The sequence below is a fragment of the Pinus tabuliformis genome, chromosome J, assembly GCF_031772625.1.
Source record: "Pinus tabuliformis cultivar Carrire ecotype Pingquan chromosome J, CPIR1, whole genome shotgun sequence".
NCBI lineage: Eukaryota > Viridiplantae > Streptophyta > Pinopsida > Pinales > Pinaceae > Pinus > Pinus tabuliformis.
In genome coordinates this window covers 362699278-362712345 of record NC_142295.1, presented here as the reverse complement: position 1 = coordinate 362712345, position 13068 = coordinate 362699278, and positions in this window count along the sequence as shown.

Here is a 13068-nt window from a genome sequence, read left to right as displayed (position 1 = left end):
GTTTCCTCCATTCTCTGTTTCTCTCTCTTCCTTTGCACGTTTCGATTGTCACACTATTGACTCTTTGCCTCTATGGCCATAGCTGCTTTCTCCACAAGTGGATCTACTCGAAACTTCCAACTTTTCTCTTTCTCCATGCAATCGACAATCTTCCTCTTGCCCTTGTTGCACACTGGTATGTTCACCTCTACTACTGCTGGTACTTTCAATGCTCTTTGGGATGTTATTTCATGTTGCTTCGCTAACCATTCCACAACGAAGCCGACTAGTTCAATGAGTCTAGAGGAGTTGTAACAATATCTCCATTGGTCCTCCTCCACCCAATGACATGCCCCATGGATCCAATTGAACTATAATCTCGTGTAGTGATCTTTCACAAGACAATGCGGTTCATACGGATTGTAACTTTGAAGGTCGAATGGATACTTATTCATTTGTACTACTTCGACATCCGCATGCTTGAAACTCTGAATCACGTATAACCCAATGCATAGTGGAAGAGTGGGACAAGGTGCCTTCTTCTTCCGGTGTAGCCTAGCTGTCAATCCCGCTGAGATGTGATATGCCACTTCCTGCATGACGAGTATGTCCAAGGAAAACTTCGGTAGAACATGCAAAGGCTTCTCCGCACTGTACATCCGTATGAAGGTGCCAGACAGTGAGGCATACCAATTGTCAATGTCTATCAATGCCTTCAACATGCAGGGTGGATCCTGCTCGAATATCATCTTGTAAACCAGGGTGACAAAATGATCATACAGCCATGTGATAACTCCTCTGAAGTTGCATTCAGACAACATATTGCAATAAGTGTTCACAGTAGTCTCCATCAGTTTCCATACCCACTTCAAGCCTAGGAACTCTTGTCGAGCATAAGTTGCATCCAAGATGTAGGTGGACATGTAGATATCTGCTTTCATGCCTTTGGGAGGCTGTCGAACCCTTGTTAATTGTTCCTTCAGTTGATGAGCCAACATGCCAGACCAGTTACATGCTTTTCCCTCTATGGCTAGTTGGTCCAGCGTGATCACCCAACTCTGTGGGAAGGATTTCGTGCTTTCTTGGTCGTACAGTCGACATGCAAACATGACCAAGTATTGATACGCCTTTCGCAGTATCTTTGTCTTGTAGATCTAGTTGGGTGTCATCCTAAATCTATCCATCTCCTTCACCCAGTTCTTAAAAATGTCTCTGGAGTTAGCATTGCTACTATGTGAGATGAAGGGAGTTTCCATGATGATCACGGCCTCCAACATCTGATACATCGCATCATAATCTTGTGCCTTGAAGGTTGCAATCTTTGTCCGGCTGACACTGCTTAAATTCATCGTCTTGGGATCAGTGCATGAGATGATCCAATGTATCACGTCTGCACATGGGAACACGAGGTAGCTACATGCAATCCGGTACAAGCTAAACTTGTGGATGTTCAAATATACCTGACAGTCTTTGTGGTCTTCCCCAAATGTGCCTACAAATTCATCATTGACCTCTTTCCATTTCAACTTGATGTCCTTGTCTAGAATTAGCTTGGTATCTTCATAGATTGGTAGGCTTACAGACACTTGCACAATTGTTGCTCTAGTTGCACTTCAGTCTGTGTCCTTTTATCCTGCTCTCTTGGAGGCCATTGATCTTGAATTGTTAAGAGGCAGACGAACATCTGCTAAATCTAGAGACAAAATGACATGCATGGCAAGAAATCTGTCAGCGAAAACTAAAGAAAATTTGGGAACGACATAACACATACCTGGGGATTAACTAGAAAGGATTGTGCAATTTCTTCTGGGAGGCTGGGAGATTGCTTGCCAGACTTGCGTAAAGGATGTCTGGGATATCTAGGAGGCATGAATGGCTGCTGGAATTGTGCAATGTGCGATCCAAGCTGACTTTGACTGTTGGAATTGCGCAATGTGCAATTTCAACTAGCAATGGTTGCAGGCTCAATGAATGCATTGCACAATTTTCTGGGCCAGCAGTCACTATCCCTCAGAATTGGGAAATGCAAGACTAGAGGACAACTCCTAGGCAGAAATTCGCATTTCCTGTGAGGAAGACAGAGTCTTCCCTCTCAGGATTGTGCAATATTATCTTGGTGAAGCAGAATCCAGACCAAGGCTGCCAAACCTGCAGACGAGCAACTGAAAGCAAATGTGAAAGTGAATGCATGGTGATACTGAGTATAGACAGAAGAAAGTGATCACGCATGAAAACAATGAATGAAAGATTCAAAAAATGGAACAACATGCATGTGGGTGAGGTGATTTGCCAAATCAGCATCTGTTCGTGCAAAACAGTTTCGTATGCGATAGCAATGAGATGCTAACAAAAACTGAAACGATGCTACTAAAAGATAGTATGCATGTAAACGACAACAAGCGTTCACAAAAATCAAGTAAACAACACTCACACAAGCCAAAACTTAAAAAGCAACAAAAATGCTGCAAAAGACAAGTTGAGACCACTTACCCATGAATAGCTGAGTTGGATGTGTCGAAGAGTCCTGGATGTGTTGGGGGATATTAGAGCTCCAAGATCAATGTGAAGAAATGAGCTCTGAAGTGTCGAATAAATAAGTTTGAAGCTCATGACACGCATGCCACAAATCTAGGAAAAAGCGACACTTGGAGGAAAGGTTCTAAAACAATCTTTGCATGTAACCTTCAGTTGCTAAAAATAGCACCCTGAATCAAGGGATGCTTCTTGCATGTTGAATTTTCTATTCTAGGAAAAAGCAGCCCATGCATGCAAGTCAAGTTTCTTTCGTCCCAGGTGGAACTCGTCAACCCAACTTCACATGCAAGAGCCTGCTCAACTGTTGGGAAAAAATGCACATTTCTTGGAGGGAGCTTGGTTGGCTGCCTAAGAGATTTACACAATTTTTGGGTAGAGAAGCTAGTTGCTACCCATGATTGCACAATTCCTAGGCTGAGCAGCCTTGCTGGGAGGAATTGTGCAATTTTCTCTATGAGGCTTGACTAGCATATTTGAGCAATTCTGGAGCCTAGCAGGCTATCAGACAGAATTGCGCAATTTCTTGAGGGAGTTGCTCAGCGTGTAGTTGGACAAAGTCTGGAGAAACATCCTGTGAGGGGAATGCAACAAGATTTGATCGACAAGCTATCATTCTATAATAAAATCAATGAAGCTTATGTACTTGACGAAGCAAGACATGTTGATGTGAAAGGCTGGTAGGGATGCTCCAAAACGAAGCTAAGGAAAATTTTTGGAGGGTGGTTGTAGCTGTTACAATACTTGGTGACACACTGGTAGAACTCCAGCTCTCTGAATGGACCTTGTTCGTGAAAAGAAAGTCTAACACCTCCGGAAGTATTGTTCAGTTCTTAATTCATCTTGGTGTCCACACTAGCTTGATTATAATATGTAGCATTTGCCAAGTTCTTGGTGGATTGACACACATTCCAAGCCAAAGCAACACAGTTGTTTCGATTAGGGTTGAGGGTTATATTGGTGCACAAGTAGTATAGTTGTCAGAGTCTTCGTTTCATCTCTAGTGTTGCTCCACTGCTAGCAGGCCTAGATAGTACCCCGGTGGAGTCACGCAAGAACACAAGCATTGTTCTGTTGTCAACGAGCCTGGTCAATACCCCGGTGGAGTTACTTGCATCACCTCTCTGTGTAGGAATATTTTCTCTTCTTTTGCCTTATTCATTTTTCATTTTTTCATTCTTTACTTTTCATTTTTTTCATAACTATGCATAACACTTATTCATTTCAGAGGTGGAAGAGGAAACCTGACTTATTGAGAGCAGAAGAGGTTGTTCCTTCAGAGAAGTAGTTTATTATATACCTGTGATGTGACTGTTAATTTTCCCCCCTCATCTTACTCTACTTGACTGAGCTGACAAGGGTTAACCCAAAAACAACTAACTAGAGTAGGTGACACTAGTTAGTGTGCAAGCGTTGTGTTTTCACCAAGGCTCACTTCGAACAGTACGTATTTTCCATCGACGTATCATGGACTAAAAGTAACAAGTTCTTCATACAGAGGCAGGGTGACAGATAACCTAGTAGTGATAGATGCACAAGGCCTCTTGTAATTTACCCAGCTTGTTTCAAGAGTCATACATTGTTTCATGCGAAACTAACCTACGAATAAAACAAGAAAACAAACAACAAAGCAAAAAAGAAGCAGAAGTAAATGCGAAAACAAAGTGATTAAGCAAATAAGCAAGCAGACAAACAAACAAGCAAATCAAGTAAGCAAACAAGCATGCAAGAAAACAAACTGAAAGCAAAAACTACTCCTACTTCTAAGCTAATGGTGCATGGGCCTAATCACATGAAGTGATATTTCCAATGTGGCCATCGGTGCATTGTTTGACCCATGCTGGTGAAGGCTTGGTCCGCGAGCAACCTGGTTGTGCGAACCAGCAAACAAGAAAGATATAATAATGAAGAAAAACACACTTCATGTTTAAAAGTTCCCACAAGACATAAGTGAGTACACATACATGACATGTGGTCCGTCGACTTATCACGGTGTTGTGTGACGCTACGTGCAGCTTTGAAGCATATGCATACTCTTGACTGTGACATGAAAGCAAATGAAAGAAATAAAGACAACTTGTGTCATGCACATGTGCTTGCAATGTAAGATTCCTCTAATGCATGAGCAATGGGATCGTGAAGTTCGAGTGGAGGAAGCATGATATGTGTGTGAGATTGATCTTTAATGCATACAAATGAGTGATGAGGAGCCTCGGGTGATTGAACAATTTCTTGATCGGAAGTGAAACCAACCTCAGGATAGCGAGGGCCTGACATAACCATCAGCTCGGGCTGAAGTGCCTCGACAATCTGGGGGATTTCGACTTCATCGTCAGATAGATCATCATAAACTGGTGGCTTCAAAAAATCAACTACGATAGAATCATGATCATGATCGAATATGGGAATAAATGGACCACGACAGCCACGATCAAAAACTCAATGTTTAAATCGACATCCTCTGATATGATGAATCAAACAGAGGGGTAGATGAAAAGCGGACAAATTCATCCTCTGTGTTTCCAGAAAAGGCAGATGAAAGATCAAGTGGATTTTCAATGAATAACTTATCCTCTCCATTGTCGGATGATGGACTGACATCCAGTGTGTCCTGCGAGTGATCAACAATGGGTGCATCCGTGGATGAAGATACACATATGAAATCATGGATGGCAGGTTCACCAAAGATGTTAGGAAATAACAGAGGAGGCTCGGACAGAAGGGAGTCATCCTTCGCCGAGTGTTGATACTCAAGCTCCCAGTCATATTCTTCATGAATGACAACACATGTTGGTTGTGCAACACCAACTCCGTCGATGGCTTGATCCTCATTCACAACAAGTGTAGAGTCTGGAATTGAAGAACACATGATAGTATCATCCAGAGGATTATCTGAGTACGAAGACAGAGGTTGTGGAACAAAATGCATATGACAACTCAATGGAATCACTACCAAATCTACGCGAAAATTAAGCGTAGTGATGTTGGGAGGATGTGAGAGCGGAATAGATGTGTGAGAATGATCTCCCACATCACTCTACAGTGGTGGATCTATTTGATGATGGGACGGCAGATGGTCACTTGTGATAGTGACCACATCCATCTATGACTGCACAGCTCCATCACTGAAGACTATTGAGTGACGCTTGATTTCAAACTTCTTCTTGGGTGGAGAAAATTTATTAAGAGAGTACTCGAATCGGTCCCAAAGATAGAAAAATTTCATCTGGCTCTTCAGAGCTTGAAACTAATAATCACGGAAGCGCTGCCAAAAATCCATAGGCGATTCATGTTGGCATTATGGCATTGTGAACATGTGTTGAACTTGATGGCAACCCTCTCTTAGACGGTCATTTCTCTTATATACACCTTGATGGGGACAAGAAGAGCCATTGGGAGCTTATCGGAGCAATAGAAGCTCATTCTCATATATAAAGAGCTTATCGGGAGGAATCGGGCTTATAAAACCCTTGAATGCATGCTAAATCATTATCAAAAGATTTCGGGCCCTTGGAAGCATGCTTAACCATTATCGGGAGCGGTTCGAGCGATCAAAACCCATATATGTATAAATTATCAACCCATATATTATCAGGAGTTGGTTGGGTGCGTAAAACCCATATATATATGCATTATATCAATAGCATGCATGTAATTCCCCTTTCGGCGGATATATCCCAATTACATGTATATTAACATATATATCGACGCGTCGCTAATTGGGGATTCAGCCTTGTGCCACCGCCCAAACCTCTGATTGTGAGCGGACCCGATGGTGGCATCAAACATGGCTTATAATAATATCGCGTCCGCAGTTCGACATATGTGTCTTTGTTGAAACCTCCGATTGGGAGCGGACCCGATGGAGGCATCAAACATGGTTTATAACAAGATCGCATCCGCAGTGTATCGCAATACATAAAGGGTCGCCCACCCCAATCCTCCGATTGCGATAAGAGGGGGCGGATCCGATGAAGGGATTAAAGGCATTATATATTAATATCGCATCCGTGGTAGTCGCCCATTTTATAAAAGCCTCCCACTTCAAATCGTTGATAGCGATGAAAAGAGCGGACCCGATATATATATAAAGGCTGGTTAATGGGCATGTCGCATCCGATCCATCGGATCGGACGTCGGGAATAGACCATGAGATGGGCAAGCGCCGATAACAATAAGGATTGGACCTGATATATTATTATTATGGTTGCATTAGCATTAAGTTGAAAAGCCTGCCTTTTGTTGTTTGGACCGTTTTCCCGCTTAAGCCTTTTCTTAAGAGATTGGTCAAAACAGTTGTGCCTCAGGTTTTCGGATCCTCTGGTTTCGATTCATGCTATTATAAAAAGCATAATTATATAAAGAAAAGGGGGATCTAGTGGCAATGCATCGATGACGGATTGAAGATCTTAAAAGAAGAATGCGCGCAAATTAGTGAACAGAGCAAGGATCGCAGGCTTGAAGTTCAGTCATTTCTTCGAGAGGAATCGCATTGCTTTGGGTGTATTGCAGTGTATTGTTCCTTTGAGCTGCAATAATTCTTTATCTCTGATAAATCCTCCTCTGTTGTTCTGTTCTGGGTGCGCATATTGGGTTTTGTCTTGAGCATTGTATTATGTATATTCTCTGCACTGTGTTATGATTTCGGCATAAACAACCTCTGCTTAAAGGGTGACCAGATCAGATATTTATTTGTTTATAGCTAGTGCTTGGGTTGGCGCTTGGGTAATTTTTGAATGATCTGCTGTATAAGGGATATATATATGTATATATCTGGTGCTTGGGTTGGAGCTTGGAGAACTGCAGTATAAAGAAAATATTGATCTGGCATTCTCATATACTTTATGACTGTTTGATATTCTTGGATCCAGTCTGAAAATTAATGAAACGTGGTCCTTGAACGAAGTAGGGGGTTGTAGCTCCCTTCCAGGAAAGACTGGAAAAAGAGAGAGGGTTGTAGCTCTCTGCAGGTTGCAGCCTGCGTGCTGGTAAAAGACTGCACCAGTGCAAACTCATTGTAAAAGAAATTCTATTTGAAAGAAGATAGAGACATATTGCAGCAGGTGGTTTTCACCCAGATTGGGTTTCCACCTTATATCTGGTGTTCCATTGTGTGATTATCTATTTTTACTGTTCTTGATTCATTATTATATGGTTCTGATATACAAGTTAATTATCAATATTATAAGAATACTTTAAAGCATAAATCTGGATGGTTTATTAAAAAGAAATTAATAATACTGATTCACCCCCCCCCCTCAGTATTTTTTCCAACAATTCATGCGGAGCCATCCATTTTTGTAACATTTTTTGGTCAAGATGTTCTGGATCAAAATGATAGAAAGTTTCTTCAATGAGATCATAGAAGTGCTCATGTTAGTGCACGCTGTCAGCTGGCAGGCTGCACAGCCATCGATGTGGATATTCACGAAGTGTGTATGCAAGCAATAGATTGGCATGTTCATCAGAACATCCATCTTCCTCATGAAGCATGGAAAGAAAGTCATGTAAGAACTCAGGCCAGGCCACTTTGCCTTCACCATCATACATGTATGTGGACAAGAGATCGAAAAACCCCCTCATGATGGTAACAAATTCGACATGTGAAAAACATTGTGGAGGGAAAAGAGTGCAAGACTCCATGATAGATATGAAAAGGATAAAAATAGGATGAGAGAACACATATTGTCATTTGGCCCTCCTTCTAGCGCCAGAAATGTTGACGGTGTTGGACCCGCCAACATGTCAAGGGATCTCCCCAGTAATAAGTCCTAATTAGAACTCAGACCGTTTAGTGTAGGAGTCCTAGCAGTGGGTCGTACAGTAATTCCTTGACCGTGATTTTTCACAGAGGCAAGTAGGATGTATCTGTTGTTAGCAAGGGTGTGACATATGCAGTAAGCCAAGGAAGGTGCATGAGAGGTTCTAACACATGGAGGTTGAGATGAGTGCGCCCCTTGGAAACCTATGATAGCACAGAGTTAAGAAGGGAACACATGAGAAAATATGCATCACAACATGGAAGGCAAGTTAGCTAGCAATCCAAAGTGATGGTTAAACCAACATCACATTTTAGAAAGATTCATACATACATACATAGAAATATCTATACATGCATGCATAAGAAAATAGATACATATATCATTTAGAGTAAACAAATAGCTGAAATACAATACAAAATATGCATGAAACGTGTTGGTTCTATTATATTAAGAAGTATAAGTTCCAGTCATACAATACGTCCATTTCCAACCACTAGTTTTGATAGTGGAACGTTACAGCCACAACCGCCTGCTCCTCCAAAGATATATACTAGCTCTACGCAGTGGAGAAGCCAAGGCTCGTTACAATACTGTCCAAGCTTTCTCTAAGATAGTCCTATTGGAAGCTTGGCTGGACAAAAGCCTTTACAATGAGTTATGAGGGATTATTTATAGCAAAGGGTGGGGTGACTCTTGACATTCCCCTTTATGACAGTTCATCTACCCTCATGACTTGTCATCTACTCTATGAATGTTACATCCAACCATAGACATTTGAACTTACATTTGACAAGACGTTACATTACAATGCACATGTACCCATGTGAGACAAAAATGGATTAAGCACGCCATGTAAGACATCACTATGACTCGGAGAACCTTTGGAAATCCAACTCTTCAACATCCTCGCGATGATCAACAATAGCAAACTGATGCCAAGATCGGTAGTCTGTGATGGTGTCTGTGTACTCTAAGGTGACATCTTTCTGGAACCTGACTCTTGCCTCCATAGCATTCAGGTACACTACTCAGGCTCCTCTGTCCAACTCATCTAAAATAATGTGCATCATTGTCTTCAACGCAACTGGACCAACAACTTACTTGGGCATGGTGTCTACATAGATTGGAAAGTTTGGGATAGTGGCTATGTGCATCAACTCATCAAAGTACGAGTCAAGATCTAATCAGACCTGTGCCTTTGTCTTCACCTGGCTAAGAGTCCCAATAGATGGGATCGCATGTGCATGCACCACAACATCCATACTCTTGAATACACATGCATGGGAAGCCTATAGACTAGTGATGAGCTACGAGATCTCTTCACAGTTCCGAATCTGACTTCGGATGTGTACTTTCAGTTTGACCGCTCTGGGCTTCATCATCTTTGGCAAGTGAAGCGGGGCTCCCTTGTATCTCACCATCCATATTTGCATGTAATCAACAAAAACATGCATGTTCGATAAGATATGTGCTCTTCTAACACATCGCTACTTACATACGTTGAGATGGATTACTGCTTTATGCTTGGCACCAAACTTGGAATACAACGCCCACATAACTGTGTCAAGGGACAATACTTCATCTAGTATCACCTTCTTCAGTTCTACTCGGGTAGACTGTATCACCAACTCTCCTCCTTGCTTGGTCGTTTGTAATTCCTTAGCCGTTCACTCATTCTCAGCTATCAGAAAGCAAACACTTGAGCTAGGGGCTTTGACATATGCTCTGGTAGCATCAGCCAAGGCTGTTGGATATTTGCGCATGTCAGACACAATCACTCGTTCCTCATACTACGCAGGAGATGTATGATCTTATCGAGTTGACTATCTATGAGATTGGACAACTCTATATTGAGACTCGTCGAATGAGATGTTGTGCATCTCTCCTTCTGGCTAATCTCCAAGGATCTCAGTGTGCCCTTGGTCGCTTGGGATTTGCTCATCTTCTGGGTGTGGTGAAGCTGATGGGTCGAGATCTTGGCGGTGAGTCATGAGGTCGATGTCCTACTCTAACTACTACTACTGCATATCTGTATCCATTTGTTCAAGTGATCGTTCTATCTCCTGAGTGAAGTCCTACTCCTATGATGGTTCACCCTGTTTGCCTAATGCCAACTATTTTGATGAGTCCACTATTTGTACGGGCACTGTTTCATCCATCTGCACATGTTTTGCCCCTTACTGTACCTATTGCTACTGTGCTTCCCTCTCCTGTTTGCGCAACTTTTATTCCTTTCGGAGTTGCTCCTTCAACTCATGCAACCCCTTCTCTGCTTGCTCCATTATCCAATTCTCTCTCTACCTTTACACATTTCTCTTGTCACACTATTACCTATTTTCCTCTATGGCCATAGTTGCTTTCTCCACAAGTGGATCTACTCAGAACTTGTATATTTTCTCTTCCTCCATGCGATTGACAATCTTCCTCTTTCCCTTGTCGTGCACTGGTATTTTCACATCTATTGTTGTTGTTGCTTCCAATGCTCTCTAGGATGCTCCTTCACATTGCTTCGCTAACCATTCCACATCGAGCCGATCGGTTCATTGAGTCTGGAGGAGTTGTAACAATATCTCCATGGGTCCTCCTCCACCCAATGACATGCCCCGTGGATCCAGTTGAACTGTACTCTTGTGTAGTGATCTTTCACAAGACAATGCGGGTCATATGGATTGTAACTTTGGAGGTCGAATGGATACTTCTTCATTTGTTCTACTTCGACATCCGCATGCTTGAAACTCTGAATCTCGTATAACCCAATGCGCAGCGGAAGAGTGGGCCAAGGTGACTTCTTCTTTCGGTGCAACCTAGCTGTCAATCTCGCCGAGATGTGATAAGCTACTTCCTAAATGACGAGTATGTCCAAGGAAAACTTTGGTAGAACATGTGAAGGCTTCTTCGCTTTGTACATCCGTATGAAGGTGTTGGACGGTGAGGCATACCAATTAGCAATGTCTATTACTACCTCCATTGGTGCCTCCGACATGCAAGGTGGATCTTGTTCGAATATAATCTTGTAAACCAAGGTGACAAAATGATCAGACAACCATGTGATAACTCCTTTGAAGCTACATTCGGACAACATATTGCAATAAGTGTTCACAGCAGTCTCCGACGCTGTCCATGCCCACTTCAAGCCCGAGAATTCTTGTCGGGCACAGATTGCATCCAAGATATAGGAGGACATGTAGATCTCTGCTTGCATACCTTTGGGCAGTTGTCGAGCCCTTCTTACCTGTTCCTTCAGCTAATGAGCCAACATGTTGAACCAGTTACATGCTTTGCCCTCTCTAGCTAGTTGGTCCAGCGTGATCACCCAACTATGTGGGAAGGTTTCCGTGCTCTCTTGGCCATACAGTCGACATGCAAATATGACCAAGTATTGATACACCTTTCAGAGTATATTTGTCTTGTAGATCTCGTTGGGTGTCATCCTGAATCTAGCCAGCTCCTTCACCCAGTTCTTCAAAATGTCTCTGGAGTTAGCATTAATGCTGGGTAAGCTGAAGGGAGTCTCCATGATCATCACGGCCTCTGACATTTGATACATCTCATCATAATCGTGTGCCTTGAAGGTTGCAATCTTCATTCCACTGACACTGCTCAAATTCATCATCTCGGGATCAATGTGCAAGACGATCCAATGTATCACATCCGCGCACGAGAATGCGGGGTATCTGCATGCAATCTGGTACAAGCCAGAATTATGGATGTTTACATATACCTGGCGGTCTTTGAGATCTTCCCCAAATGTGTTTGCAAATGCATCATTGACCTCTTTCCATTTCAACTTGATGTCCTTGTCTAGAATCAACTTGGTATCTTCATAGATCGGTAAACTTACGGACACTCACTCAACTGCTGCTCCAGTTGCACTTCTGTCAGTGTCCTTTGATCCTGCTCTCTTGGAGGTCATTGATCCTAAACTGTCAAGAGGTGGACGAATGTTGGGTGTGGAGCATGATTATTTAGAGGTCTTTGTTTCAGCCGGATGTATACCCCAGGAAGTTTGTACACCCTTCCACGCGGGGGGATGCGGGGGGGACTTTCCCCCCTGCAGAGGTCCAGGGGGGCTAATCCCCCCCCCCAGCTGGGGGGTCCGGGGGCCAGCGGTCCCCCGGCAGGGGTTTCGGGGGCAGCACCCCGGAGTTAAAAACATATGTAAAATTGCCTTGTAAAAGTATAGTAATTTCTAGTCAATTTGGGCCATCATTAGGCGGATGATCTGATGGTAGAAGTTATGTTTATTTTAGGGTTTTTCCCCTAGAAGGCAACCCCTCTCTTTGTATGAGGGCATTGTATTGAGGCTATGTAATAGACGTGTATTCTCTGAGCGAGAAACATAGGGGTGATACTGTAAGAGAAAACAGAGGATATTACAGCGGATCTACTGTAGGTTGTGTCTCTTCATTTTGCTGGATAATAGAAAGGAAGGACTGGCTATTCGGGGTGGACGTAGCCCAAATTGGGTGAACCACGTATATCTATGTCTCTCTGGTTTTATGCGTTTTCTGTGTTTATATTTATGCAATATTCTATGTGTTCCATTGCTCTGTAATATAATTTTCTAACAACGAACACCTGCTAGATCTGGAGACAAAGGGACATGCACGGAAAGAAATATGTCAGCAAAAACCAAAGCAATTTCGAGAACGACATAACACATACCTGGGGATTGATTGGCAAGGATTCTGTAATTTCTTCTGGGAGGCTGGGAGACTGGCTGCTAGACTTGCGCAAAAGCAGTCTGGGCTATCTAGGAGGCATGATTGGCTGTTGGAATTGTGCAATGTGCAAT